This window comes from Geotrypetes seraphini, chromosome 8, assembly GCF_902459505.1.
Source record: "Geotrypetes seraphini chromosome 8, aGeoSer1.1, whole genome shotgun sequence".
Taxonomy (NCBI): Eukaryota; Metazoa; Chordata; class Amphibia; order Gymnophiona; family Dermophiidae; genus Geotrypetes; species Geotrypetes seraphini.
Window position 1 is genome coordinate 187532059 of NC_047091.1, and position 14880 is coordinate 187546938.

A 14880-nucleotide genomic window follows, 5' to 3' on the forward strand; every position below is an offset into this window, starting at 1 on the left:
CTAAAGAATGAATAGCAATAATTTTCAAAACCATAAGTTACTAACACCAAAGACTGACCAAGAAACCATGAATAATTACATAAACAAATTAATGCAAAACTAAAATGTTCAAAGCATGAAAAAGGAAGAACATGGGCTCTGAATGTTCTAAGAACCAAAAATAATATTTCAAATTATTGAAAATGTGACAAAAACACATGACTGTAAAACTATGTTAAGATAGATAGATTTGTAATATTTCACTGGACCAATTATCGTGACTATAAAGAATGTGCAGGTGTAGAAACTGATTACAGGTTCCAGCCACTTTTCATATAACATATATACAAGCAGTCAAAGTTCCCGCAGGCTCAGAGTGGATAGTGTAGCTGGTTTTAAGAAAAGTTTGGACAAGTTCCTGGAGGAAAAGTCCATAGTCTGTTATTGAGAAAGACACGGGGGAAGCCACTGCTTGCCCTGGATCGGTAGCATGGAATGTTGCTACACCTTGGGTTTTGGTCAGGTACTGGTGACCTGGATTGGCCACCGTGGGAACGGGCTATTGGGCTTGATGAACTATTGGTCTGATCCAGTGAGGCTATTCTTTTGTTCTTATACAGGAAATATAGGGTTACGTTCATCACAATCTAGAACAGGGGTCCCCAAAGTCCTTCCTTGAGGGCCGAATCCAGTTGGGTTTTCAGGATTTCTCCAATGAATATGCATTGAAAGCAGTGCATGCAGATAGATCTCTTGCATATTCACTGGGGAAATCCTGAAAATCCGACTAGATTTGGCCCTCAAGGAGGGACTTTGGGGACCCCTAATCTAGAACTACTAAAAGCTCTGAGAAAAAAAACAAACAAACCAAAACAAGCCAACCAGTCATATCAGCACAGCTCTCAGTTCAAGAAAGAAGCTAAAATCCGGATATGGATACAATGCATAAGAGCTAGAACACTAACCTGCTTTGTTAGATAGCAAATTCATGAGACCTTGAATATAAGAAAAACCGATAATACAGTAATGCTCAAGGTATATGTCTCAGGTCTGTGGCACTAAAGAAACCATTTCCTGAGAACCAACAGCCATCCCACTACTGGAAGGCCAATGAGCGCACACCAGTTCACAGGCCCAAAACAATTTTCTCCAATGTGCCCATGCTCTGAAGATTTCTTCCAGCTGTATACACTGTGCTTCATTTGATTCCAGCAGGCTATGGATTCTACTGGAGTATGGAGACTCAGAGAAATTGCCCTATTACAACTGGTTGAGTGGAAGGCGACAGAGTATAGTGAGCAATAGAGATCGCTCTGAGGAAAGGGATGTTACAAGTGGTGTGTCTCTTGGTTCTGCTCTTGGGCCTGCTCTTTTTAACATTTTTATAAACGATATTGCTGAAGGGTTGTCGGGTAAGATTTGCCTCTTTGCAGATGACACCAAAATCTGCAATAGAGTAGACACACCAGATGGTGTGAATAACATGAAGAAAGACCTGGCGAAGCTTGAAGAATGGTCTGAAATTTGGCAGCTAAAATTTAATGCTCAGAAATGCAAGGTCATGCATTTGGGCTGCAAAAACCTGAGGGAATGGTACAGTTTAGGGGGTGAAGAACTTATGAGCACAATGGAAGAGCGGGACTTGGGTGGGATTGTATGTGATGATCTTAAGGTGGCCAAACAGGTTGAAAAGGTGACGGTGAAAGCTAGAAGGATGCTAGGTTGCATAGGGAGAGGTATGGCCAGTAGGAAAAAGGAGGTTTTGATGCCCCCGTATAAGACTCTGGTGAGACCTCATTTAGAATATTGTGTACAATTCTGGAGGCCGCACCTTCAAAAAGATATAAAAAGGATGGAGTCGGTCCAGAGGAAGGCTACTAAAATGTTGCGTGGTCTTCATCATAAGGCGAATGGGACAGACTTAAAGATCTCAATCTGTATACTTTGGAGGAAAGGTGGGAGAAGGGAGATATGATAGACGTTTAAATACCTATGTAATGTAAATACACATGAGTTGAGTCTCTTTAATTTGAAAGGAAACTCTGCAATAAGAGGGCGTAGGATGAAGTTAAGAGGTGAAAGGCTCCAGAGTAATCTAAGGAAATACTTTTTTACAGAAAGGGTAGTAGATGCATGGGACAGTCTCCCGGAAGAGTTGGTGGAAACAGAGACTGTCTGAATTCAAGATAATGGTTACTGTAGATGGACAGACTGGATGGGCCATTTGGCCTTTATCTGCCATCATGTTTCAATGTTTCTATGTTCAGAAATAAAGAAAATGTAGGAAAAGTGTCCCTAAGAAGAAAAGCTTAATTTTGTAAAGAGTAAACAGCCTGGAATATAGTTCTGCCACTTCTTTTCAGACTCCAGAGCAGCAGAGGTGCTTTACTCCAGTCCTTCTCTCTCAGGCAGCCTGCAGGAGAGGAGGAGGAGAAGAGATGAGTGGGACTGGAGCAGAGCAGAATACAGTCTAAGCCAGCTCTTGGCCTGTTGCCCCTGGCCTACCTAATTCCACTTCCCCTTTCCCTACAAATTAAACCCTGCTGTCATGCCTAAATTTTTCTGTGTGAGGGGAAACCCAACCTTTTAGATCTTTAGATGCATCGTGGAAAGGTCAAATACATCAATATTCAAGAAAGAGCTTCTGGTCTAGTTTAGTAGCTGGTTAAACTGCCTATAGTGATTCTGAACAGTTTGACTTGTGACAGTGTCAGTTAAAGATGTGGAGCTACAAATTCTTTCAGTGCTTATGAAACAGCTTTACTTATTTTGTTCCAAAACTGCCAACTAACCCCACGTTAGGAGGGATTTTGTAAAAGCCACTTCTGGTTTTCTGCCTGCCTTCTCTCACCACGTGTATTAACCCAATCAGAAAAATATGCCTAGGAAAAAAGACAAGGTTGATGTCACTGGAGTTTAGCATTTGCCATCTAGAACTCCAGGTTTCCCAATGACCCAGTTCCCAGTGCCGTGGTACACTGGGGAGGAGGAGAGGCGCCGGTGCCAGCTGACTGCCTGCAGGACGTGCCTCTCGTGGCGAGAGGCACGTCCTGTAGGCAATCAGTGGGCGCCAGGACCTATCATCTCTGGCCCTCTTCCCTTCTGGCATCTCAGGACCCGCCTGGAGGGCCTTCACACGCATGCGCTTGATGTCATCATGGCGATATCCACACCCTTCCAGGTGCCTCGAGCCATGGCCAGTACTTTTAGTTTGCCGCGGCTTGAGAAAGTTTGCGGGACATTGGCTTAGAGTCTCTCTCACCCTGTTGTATTTTGGCACTTGCAGCACTACAAATAAAGGCCCTGTTTTCCTAAGCCATGAGGCATTAAATGCTCAGACGCTGCGCCAACCCTCAGGAGCATTAAACGCCCTGGGCCACAGTAGAAACTTCTACCATGACTTAATAAAGGGGGCAAAGTTTGCAGCAGAATGTACAATTAAAACCAAGGAGAAATAATCAAAGCTCCCCATCTAGAAGTGGGATCAATGACAGAGTAATTCTTGGCCAAAGAAATATAGGTTAATCAGATTATTTGAAGGCAGCCTGCAGTGAATTATGGAGACTGAAATGTAACAGTCTACCGAGACTGTGGTATCTATAAACCATCCTTTTAAATAAGTCCACTAGGATTTAAAACTCAAGGTTGCAAAAGAAATATATATCTAGCTAAAACCAATGGTGCTCAGAGAATATAAAGCTCTGTTTTTCCTCGATGGGAAAAACCCAGTGGGATCTGTGTATTTTAAGTGCAAGCAAAAATCTCAGGGAGAAAGAGTGCATATATTTATATTATTCTGTTAATTAATGGAGTAGACAGGTATGCACAACTGCTTATCCAAAATTAAACAGTGAATGACCTCAAACAAACTTCAACTGAACACCTCCAAGACTGAAAACTACTATGGGTTAGGAAACAAAAATACTCCTTAAACCTGCCCTTTCCTAACCTGGAAATCAATTACCTTGATGGCAAAAGATGAAGTACACAGCCTAAGAATTACTCTCGACTCAAACCTATCACTCTCCAAACACATCGCACAAGCAGTCTTTCCATCCTTGCACTACTTCTGCCAGCTCTGAAAGATAAGAAACTACTTCACAGAACAAGACTTCACCCAACTACTCTATGCCTTTGTCCTTACATGCCTGGATTACTGCAACGCTCAAAATGCAGCAATAAGACTACTGAAAAACCTACAAGCCCATGATCCAGTCTCTCCAGCACGGATATTGGCCCACTGGATGCCCATAACTAAACGCTGCATTATTAAAGGCCTAGTGTTGGAATATAAATCCCTGTAGTCTACAACATGACAACTACATACTTCTCAGACAAACTTCCTCTCTACACTCCCAAGATGAAATACGTCTACATACACCATCAGGACACTTCTCCAACTCAAGACAACCTGGAAACGATCCTATCCCATTTTCTTACCAAACCTCTGGAACAGCCTACCTCCATATCAGAGCCCTTAAAGGACTTCTTAACTTTAGAAAAGCTGTAAAACCTCCCTCAACCCTTCACCAGCATCAGTAAAATAATACTATATGAAGATATATTGCAACACATTCTATGTAAACTCTATATTGAACTCTTTGGGGAGAACAGGTTATAAATCTAAATAAATAAATAAATATAAACCTGATTAAATTAGATAGTGAATTAGGAGAAAAAGGATAAAAATCACCTTCAGTTTAGGATAAAAGCACACTTCAAAAGAGAAATGCTCCCCACCTAAACAGACCATTCCGCGTTCTCTACGCTTTTTCCCCCCTTCAAACCCCAAAGCAATTCTTCAGGCAATTCCCCCACACACACTTCCCCCCCTTTTCACCCCCCTTACTTTCCCTCCCCTACAAACCTTTTCTCCTGTAACATTCCCCTCATGCATTTGTAATTCGCTGAATGTCCAGCCTTCTCTTGATGTGAACCGTCTAGAAGTCAACTGATTATGGCGGTATAGAAAAATAAAGTTATTATTATTATAAGAAGGCTATGGTAAGGTGCCGAGGAGAAAGGAAATGAGATTGGGCAACTGGGCACACAATGAGAACCAAGTTTCTGTCAAAAACTGCTTGACTTTCCCACTTCAACTAGAAAACATGAAGTAGTAATATATCCAAGCCTTGTTATTGTTGATGTGAAGCGATTAAGAGAAGTTAACATGGGGTGTAAATGATAGAGCCAATGATTGCTTTTTTACTAAACAAAAAAAAGTGGGGAGCATCTATATGGGGCAGCATGGCTGCAAAGGGTCAAGAATGAGACAGGACCAAATTGCCAATGCCAGGAGGAATGTAGATTCTAAATCTACCGCTGGTAAAATAGCCACACCCTTATTAGGATGAAAAGCTCTTCAAAGCAGACAATGGTTAAGAAGTATTCTGGATGATTCAGAAGCTTCAAGTGATTTGACATGGTGAGGAGGGAGACTTTGACCCAAAAGCCACAATATATGTTGGAAAGGTTGCAATGATATATTCCTTATTGATAATTGTAATCCCTTCAACTGATTCAGACCTGGGTAAGGGCTCCTGAAAAGCGACCTAATATTGTAAAACAGTATCTGTGAGACCAATTGGGTTGCAGATCTATTGTTCTTTTGAAACCGAGCAGTTTGGACACCTCCAGGAAGCCAACTTGGTTTCCAGTTCTAACAGTTCTAGGAATGCCAGTGTTCCTTTGATGTGCCAGTGCATTTGTTCATATTTCTGGTACTAGTTGATTAAGTCAGATTAAGATCAGACATCTTTTAAATGGAACAAAGTGAAAATAAAACAACAGAACATGGAACAGTTTAATTTTATACATACCTACTGAAAGCATTTCCAAGCTTGTTGAACGATCAACTATTCATTCACAGCAAGATGTAAAGAAAAGAAAAGTGGAATTACATTTCAAGAAACAGCAGTACATCTACAAAGAAGGTAACAGCCTGAATAGTTATAGGACTTTCTTCTAATTGATGGAGCTGCTACTTTCATAGTCTGGGCAGGTGTTGGGATCTTTCCCCTCATGGAAGCTCCATCCTACTAGTTGGGATCTCCCATCGGTTTAAAAAATGCTGTTCCCTATCTTAGGACACCTATGTTTTATCTCAGCTGGGTGTTTTAAGTTCCCTCTTAAGACTTTGAAGAACTCTCTCCCCTCCCCAGACAGTTAAATATCTACTGCTAGTTATCTTCACTTTTTTTACATTTCCATTTTAGCTATAACATTTGTCAACAGATAAACAAGTTCTATATTTTTGATACCTCAATTTTAAATCCAACACTGCAGGACTCCTACAATAATGTCCATATGCAAACTTGAGTTTGCTGTTAGTGTATGGGTTTTATAAAGACTGTACTTGAGAATATTTTGTTACCAAATCTGGCATCCTAGGGCCTAGTACAGGGATCTCAAAGTCCCTCCTTGAGGGCCGCAATCCAGTCGGGTTTTCAGGATTTCCCCAATGAATATGCATTGAAAGCAGTGCATGCACATAGATCTCATGAAATCCTGAAAACCCGACTGGATTGCGGCCCTCAAGGAGGGGCCTAGTACTAGATTTCATTTTTTCTATTTAGTTTTCCATAAGTGAGATCTCTTTCCAGTGTCATTTTAGATAAGTTGCAGAAGTAAGAATCTTTTCACCTGTATTTTAGAACAGAACCTGCCGACATAGAGCCTGCACCAGGTGAATGCAGCAGAAACATCCATTAAAACTGGCCAATAACTGGTTATCTTAGAAAACATAACCAGTTATGTTCCCAATACTGTCACACTGACCTGTTTACCTTGCCAGTTTGACATTTGGGAAGCTAAAACCAAAGAAGGATCAAGACTGGCGTTCTGCTCAATAGCAGCCGTTTACGAAATCCTAAATGTAACTCTCGACGTCAATCTTTTAGGACACGGACGTTTAGTCTCCTTCTGAAATGGCACCAAAACTGTACCCAAATTGCATGTGTGATTTAATTATATAACAAGCTCATTAGCACTGATCATTTTTTTACAAGCAATATTGGTGTTAATGCAAATCAATTATGGGTTATGCACAAACATTTGGGTGCAAAATCCCAACTTCAATTTTACAGTCAAGTAAAAAAAGGGGGGAACAGAAATGGGTGGATCTGAGGCATTGCTTTAAGTTATAGAATAAAGGCATCGCCATAAATCTAGGAGCTGCCATTTGTACTACATTTTTGTTGGTGCTTAGATTTAGTCAGGATTCCTGAACAGAAGAGCTAGTCTAGAAATCGTGGTCACTTGGGGGCACTTACCATGCCCAGGCCTTATAAAATGAGAACTTAAGATCTTTATGCAAACCTTGTAAACTAAGGGCCACATCTGAGGCACAGACAATCATAACCATCTATTAAGGTTATCTAAGTGGTTTTACAATCAGGCACTCAAGCATTTTCCCTGTCTGTCCCGGTGGGCTCACAATCTGTCTAACGTACCTGGCGCTATGGAGAACGAAGTGATTTGCCCAGGGTCACGAGGAGCAGCGTGGGGTTTGAACCCACAACCCCAGGCTATAGCTCCAACCACCGCACCACACACTCCTCCTCAGGATAAAACCTGACCAAGAACAACTTTGGAATCAATCAATTTTGTGGGGGATAAAGTCAGAAAAGGCTAAATTGTTCTGGTCAGTTACTGGGCCAGTTACTGGGCAGACTTGCACGGTCTGTGTCTGTGCATGGCCGTTTGGAGGAGGATGGGCAGGGGAGGGCTTCAATGACTGGGAGGGTGTGGATGGGCTGGAGTGGGTGTTAACAGAGATTTCGGCAGTTGGAACCCAAGCACAGTACCGGGTAAAGCTTTGGATTCTCGCCCAGAAATAGCTAAGAAGAAAACAAAAAAAATTTAAATTGAATCAGGTTGGGCAGACTGGATGGACCATTCGGGTCTTTATCTGCCGTCATCTACTATGTTACTATGTTACTATGGTCTTGGCCATTTTCTGGCAATTTCTATGATTTTGTATTAAAAGTTCTATTTGGCACCTCTGTATAATTAGTCTATGGAGCCAAACTAAAATTCCCACTAAAGAGTATTTTTTCAACAAGAATAAGCACCCAAGTCTGGACCAGCCCAAGGGTATCTGATACCCTAAGCCAGTGTTTCTCAACCCCCTTGCCAGTCAGGTTTTCAGGATATCCACAATGAATATGCATAAACTTGATCTACATACACTGCCTCCATTATATGCAAATTTCTTTCATGCATATTCACTGTGGATATCTTGAAAACCTGACTGGCAAGGGGGGACTCCAGGACCAAGTTGAGAAATACTGCCCTAAGCAAACCTTCAGCCATTGCACTCTACTCCCTCCCCACCAGAGCCCAATTCCCCAATGCTTTGAGCCCTACCCCCTCCCTTAGACCAGCATTTCTCCTTTCTTCTCTACATCCCCTCTAGTGCAGCATTTCTTTCTCTTTCAATCTCGCCCAGAGGACCAGCATCTAATTTCCCCCCTCCACATCCCCCCAATGCAGCCAGCATCTCCTGTCTTTTTCCTCCCTTCCAGGTGACCAGAATCTCTCCTTCCCTTCTCATTTCCTGCTGTCACTGCGCTACCTCTTCTCTTCCCAGGTCCAAAAGCTGTAAGACTGAGTACAAGCCTAGCCTTTAACACCGCCATGATCTGCAACATTTTAACATGCAATAGACAGTCCCTGCTGAGAAGAGCTTACATTCTAATTTAGACAGGACATTTCAGGGTAGAGGAAATGATACAGTAGGTCTAGGTATCTGACAGCAGTGAGTGGGAGTTAAGAGCTTAAGGCAGTTTCAAAAAAATGAGCCTTTACCTTGAATTTGAACACTGCCAGGGATGGAGCACAACGTATTGATTCAAGAAGCCTGTTCAAGGCATACAGCGCCGCAAGAAAGAAGGGACAGAGTCTGAAGTTGGCGGTGGAAGAGTAGGGTACAGATAAAAGGGGCTTGCTTGCCCGATGAGCAGAGATTATGCATGGGGATGGGAGCATAGGGGGAGGTAAGTGAGGAGAGATATGGGGGGAGGTGGCTTCAGAGCGAGTACACTTGTAAGTCAGCAAGAGGAGTTTAAACTGTATTCGGAAATGGATGGGGAGCCAATGAAGTGACTTGAGGAGAGGGGGAATGTGAGAATAGCGGCTCTCACGGAATATGAGTTGTGCAGCAGAATTTTGAACGGATTGAAGAGGTGAGAGATGGGTGCGCGGGAGGCCCGAGAGAAGTATGTTGCAGTAGTCTAAGTGCAAGTCTAAGCGTGGACAAGGGTTTTGGGAGTGTGTTCAGAGAGAAGAGGATGGATTTTGGTAATATTATAGAGGAGGAAGCGACAGGGTTTGGCGGTTTGTTGGATCTGAGCAGAAAAGGAGAGGAGACAAGCAGGAAGACTGCATAAGAGGGGGGCAGAATATGAAAGCACCTGAGTGGGCCCAGTGCACAAAGCTCTGACTCCACCATGATTTGAGTGATTTTTCATTATCAGGTAATGCTCAGCACAATAGCATGCAAGTTATATGCGTGCTATCTGTGTGGAGCAGCCTGGTAAAAGGGGGAGGCGCTTACTAGAAGAGCAATCGTTAAGCACAGCTCCTCCTGCCTGCAGCTGCCTTTTTCCTTCCCTCTGCCCAGCGATGGTGGCTCTAGAGCCGCAACCAGTGAGCTGGCAGAGCAGCGGCTGCAGGCTCAGCTGATTTGCGTCTTCTCCTGCTGGCTCCAGAGCTGTGACCAGCGAGCTGACAGGAGGGTGAGTGGCAGCTGCTAGCTCAGTTGATTCGCCATCTTTTTTTTTTTTTTTAAAAGGACGCAGCTATTGTGCTTGTGTTGTGTGAATGCACAACACATGCACACCAGCTGAGCCAGCAGCCTCTGCTCACCCTGCAGGCCTTAAATGGGTTTTTAAAAATGGGCACTGCTGTTGCGTGTGTTATGTGCCTCAAACAAGACATGCAGAACTCACTTAAATACTAATGGGCTCCTTGTGATGCATTTGCATAGGGTTCTCGGTGTGGCAGCCCTCGAGAACCCTTTTGAGCATCGGTGCCTCAGTCTTCTTAAAACAGCTTCCGCTCAGAAGGTGATAGGGCTGTGGCAGCAGCAAGCATGGTGGGGGTAGGGAGGAGGCTCTCTCTCGTGCCACAGCTGCACCGCTGTTCTAAGCAGATACTTACTGTGCCTAGTGGTAGGGCTGGCCCTGGTCTCACTAGTGGGGGGAAGTTTTGACTGTGTTTCTCTGCTGTATATTTCCTTTCCCAGTAGCTACAGACCCCTTTAAAAGTCACAAATGCTTCTAAAACAATAGTCCCATCTAGCTCGAAGAGAAAACAGACACATGTAATAATAATAATAATAATAACTTTATTCTTCTATACCGCCATAATCTTGCGACTTCTATGCGGTTTACAACTGAAGAGAGCTGGACAATTAGCGATTTACAGTATGCAGATAGAGAAATGACAGTATACAGAATCTTAGAAATGCAACAATTATAATATACAGTTAGTTTAGAAATTCAGAGAGGTCCTTTTTGATAAAGTGGTGAATTACATAATACTGATTGTTTAGAATTTTTTCAGGGGGGACATATTAGGTAAAAGAAAAAGGAAAAAGAGAGAGGTGTAGTTGAAGTTTAGTTGACATATTTGTCAAATAAGGCAGTTTTTATGGTTTTTCTAAAGGCGACGTAGGTCGGTTCAGCTCCATTTATGTAGCTGTCCAGCCAGTGTTGTTGTTTGTTTGCTTGGTACTTAAAAGTTCTGTCCAGTAAAGTTTTGTATATACAGCCGGTAATGCTTGGATATGCAAATAGATTGCAATTTCTGGTTTGTCTCGTGGGACTGTATAGTATGAAGTGTGATAATAGGTATGTGGGGGCTAGTCCCCCATACTAGCTTGAAACATATGCAAGTGAACTTGAATATTGTTCATGCTTCGAATGGCAGCCAGTGCAGTAGGGGCTGATATGGTCACTCTTTTTTAATCCAAATATCAAGCGGACTGCTGGGTTCTGAACTATTCTAAGTTTTCCTCACTGTTTTTTGGGGAATGCCCATATAAATGATGTTGCAGTAATCCAGTGTAGAGAGTACTAGTGATTGCACTAGTAGTCTAAATGATAATGGGTCAATGTGATTTCACTGCTTTAATGAGTTGAGTTGAAATGCCCACAGTTTCAGTAAGCCTTCAGCCTTACATTCTCCCTGCTCACTTTCAGGTCTCTAGTTCCCCCCCCCCCCCCCCCCAAGACTCCTTGGGATGACATGCTTTTTAAAATATTAAATGTTGTGGTGGGTGTATTTATTTACCACCCTCTCACTCAGACTACGACTCACACAGACACTATAGGAGGGGGTGTATCAAGTCCTCCCCGAGCTGAGAATTCTCAAACATTCTGACCTCATCTGCAACTTCTTTTCTTACTCTTGCCACGCTATATGCTCCATCGTTCACACCCTACGCTGTCTATTAAATGTTTTATTTACCATGCATTGTGTCGATATTGTAATGTGCTGTAGCATACTCTCCACGGAGCCGTTTTTCCTGCTTTCTAACCCCAGGACTACGTTCAAACAGCAACGTTCATTGAAAAATTGAAAAAAACTAAAAAAAGTATATTGGAAAGGGAAAGTGACTTTTATTGAAAAAATTGAATTTGAAAGAGTCTTATACACTACCTCTCTCGTTTTTGGGAGTTTTTGACCAAGGATGTGTCTGCTGGTCTCAAATTATGTTTGAAACCAGCTTGTCTATGTAGGTAGCTTTTTAGAGCCCCTATTGGACACTAAGGTCTTTTCTCCTTTTTGGATATAATTTGATATGTAGACCTATTGATTTTTTTGGACATCTTTTTCTTGTTTATTTGGATTTCTGTAACATACTATGCCATACTTTGTAATTTGAATATTTTTAACTGCTGTAATTGTCTGTTAACTTATGTTTGACTTATTCTCGCTGTGAATTCTTTCAAAGAGGTGTTAAAGAAATATATTTGAAAAATCACCCACCCTTTCTGCACATTGATGGTTCTTTGAGTTGGTGTGGCTTTCAGGATCTATCACTTTGTTTTGGCAGTAGCTGCTCTAGGCAACTGCCTAATCTTACCTAACAACTTGGTTGGCACTGGGCAGACCAAATGGACCATCCTATTTCCATAGGGATGCTAACAATGGCAGTCTTCTACAGCACTCACAGACTCTTCCCCTATATTCTGAGTTACCTATATGTTGCAATCACAACAGGGAAGTTGTTAGGTTTTTTCCTACTTACATAAAATTTCCAAAGTGGAAATAATTGTCTAAAAATTATCAATTTATTTTAGAAACCCCAAAACCCAGCAAGCTTTCCAATAATTGAACTTTCCAGATCGTAGATTTTAGAATTTAGAAATAGTATGATGCTTGGACAAGCATGACAAGGGCACTTCAATAATAATATATTTGTCAACTGATCATATACATGCTCTTCAAAAGGATCGTGTACATCCTCTCCCTATATCCCAGTTTACTGCATCATGGCAGTGCTTTGGTTTCCCTCTTGAAAAAAAGCTTAAGCGTATAGTGGAAATTGAAAGGGGTGAAGCTTACCTAAGATGGCAGCTTGAAGCTTCCACGAAGACACTGTTGCCAGGAAAAACTTTACTTTTCAACTTTACCAATGGTAAAGAGAAAATCCAAGATCCGGGTGTTCCCGGAGGAATCTGTTTCTTCTACCGGCCCAATGGACGCCTTCGTGGAGTATAGCTCCTGAGTACAGCAACCAGAGGGATCTTTGGCAGGAGGAGGTACGCAGGCTGAAGCGTGCGAGTACTCTTTTGAAGGCACCATCCTATCTCTGGAGGAGCGGAGTCCACCGAGTTGTCCAGGGGCTACGGATGAGTTGTTGGAGGTTGGACCTTGCCGTCTCAACAGAGTCGGTTTCTCGACCCTATACAGATGCAGGAGGATATACCAACACACTCGGTGGAGGAAATGGAGCAAACCCATGAAGAGGAATCTGTGTCTTTCCTGGGTCCTAGAATGGAGATTGCTCTCTTGCAAAGACCTAGGGTCTTTAACATGGAGTCGATTTGGGAAGCTATTTCCAGCTTACAACTTTTGCAGTTATCTTCTCGATGTACAACGGTGCTCTCTGAGCATATGGAAATAAAGAATAAACTGTCAACTTTGGAGAATAAATCGGCAGACTGTGAGTCTAGATTGAAAGATTTGGAATTGCACGCTTTAACTTGCGTTAAAGACAGTGGGAACTTACACTTCAAATATGAAATGTTGGAGAATGTAACTAGAATATGTAATGTTAGGATTATAAATTTCCCCAAAGTTTTTCTTATCACAGCAGAAGAAATGTTACCTTAATGAGATTTTACAAGTACCGGAGGCTCTCAAAAGTTTCAAGGATAACATCTCAGAATTTATCTGCCGATAGCTTTGATTTAACTAATTTCCTTGAGAAGTCCGATACCGAAGCCCAAGTTCCTGCTTCACTTTTGGTTCAGTTTGCCATAGATTCAGATCGGGAATGGTCGCTTAAACTGCACCCGAGTGGCCTCTTGGTTTTATAATACTCATTCTAAAGATAATAGATATGTTTCCTATGAGCTGCAGCAACTATCCAAATGTATTTCTACAATGTCTAGATCTACTTCCTGAGATTTGAACTTCAGTAAATCTGCTCAGTGAGAATTGTTTGGAGGCTGTCAAATTCCATTGGAAAAAGTCGATTCAGTCAGTTGTTATTGTGGACTGATCTTACTTTTGGAATGTATAATTGAACAAGTTTCAAGTTTATTCTAAAATTTGATTCATCGCTTATTCCAAGCGATGAACAAATCAACAAAATCACAAAATTGGGGGAGACAAACATAACTAACAAAAAAACCCTAAATCTTACAAAATATAACAAAGACTAATTTAACCTGTAATTCGGATGTAGGACTATTTTTGTCAAATGCAGAAACGTGAAGAAAAAAAGCTTCTAGTAGATGAGGGCAGATAAAGACTTCTGGGGTCCAGCCAGTAGGATTTTGCACCACAATTCCGTTTGGAAAAGTAGAAATTTAACTTGCAGAAAATCTAGCAAAACCGGGTTACCTTCTGGCTCCAGGAAAAGGAAGACGGATCCGTCCTTTTTCTGGAGCAGCTTTTCCTGGCCGGCTTTTCTCAGGTCCCTGCCTTTGGCTCACCTGTCGCTGGCTCTCAGCTCCTCGTCCCCCGCAGCAGCAGCAAGAGGAGCGCGAAGGGAGCGACGGCACAGACGAGGCAGATGGACGAGCAGAGCTGCTTCCTGCGGCCCAGGGTCTGCTCCTGCAGCTGGTCCCCCACCCATCGCAGGCGGCTGGCCGTCAGCTGCAGCCCGGAGCACGGCCGCCCGGAGCTGCAGACGCAGGGCAGCGGGGGGCAGCCAGCGGCAGGGAAGGGACACATTTTGCTCGCCGCTTGCGCTGCCGGCCCTTCTTAATTCAAGAGTCACGTGGGGAGGGAAGGTGGGGGCTGCCAGGAGCCCGTTGACGTCATCGGGGACAGGTAGCTTTAACCCTTCCTTGGCCGCGGCGAAATAGCTTTCTGACTTGTGCATTTTTATACAGATATTCAACAAGCGTAAGAATAATTCGCGCAGTTGGAAAAGTGCGATTTCCAGAAATGCACTCCTGCTTTTTCCTGGGAAGTAGTTTTTTCAACAGAAAAATGATTCCTAGGCTGGGGGAGCTGAACCTGCAACAACTATTACATTTCAAATAATTTCAGGTCTTAAGGACTAGTTGTTTTTTTTCTTCTTTTTCCATGATATCAAAAGTCGGAAGCATGACAATTCTAGTCGAGCAATCGCATCATCCAGTGATTATGAGCTATTTTCAAAAAGTTGGACGATCACCATATTCAAATTTTGGGTCATTTTTTTCCTCTCAATATTGA

General features: G+C 42.6%; 1 long non-coding RNA gene across 1 annotated transcript in view; it reads right to left on the reverse strand.

The window, feature by feature from the left end:
• The window catches only part of LOC117365389, a 33905-nt gene extending 19515 nt beyond the window's left edge, over nucleotides 1-14390 (reverse strand). The window contains exons 1-2 of the long non-coding RNA XR_004540405.1: nucleotides 14151-14390; nucleotides 5799-5834 (exon numbers count right to left, since the gene is read on the reverse strand). This is a non-coding gene — a long non-coding RNA (uncharacterized LOC117365389). The remainder of the gene's footprint in view (nucleotides 1-5798; nucleotides 5835-14150) is intronic.
• Between the last annotated feature and the right edge of the window lie 490 nt (nucleotides 14391-14880).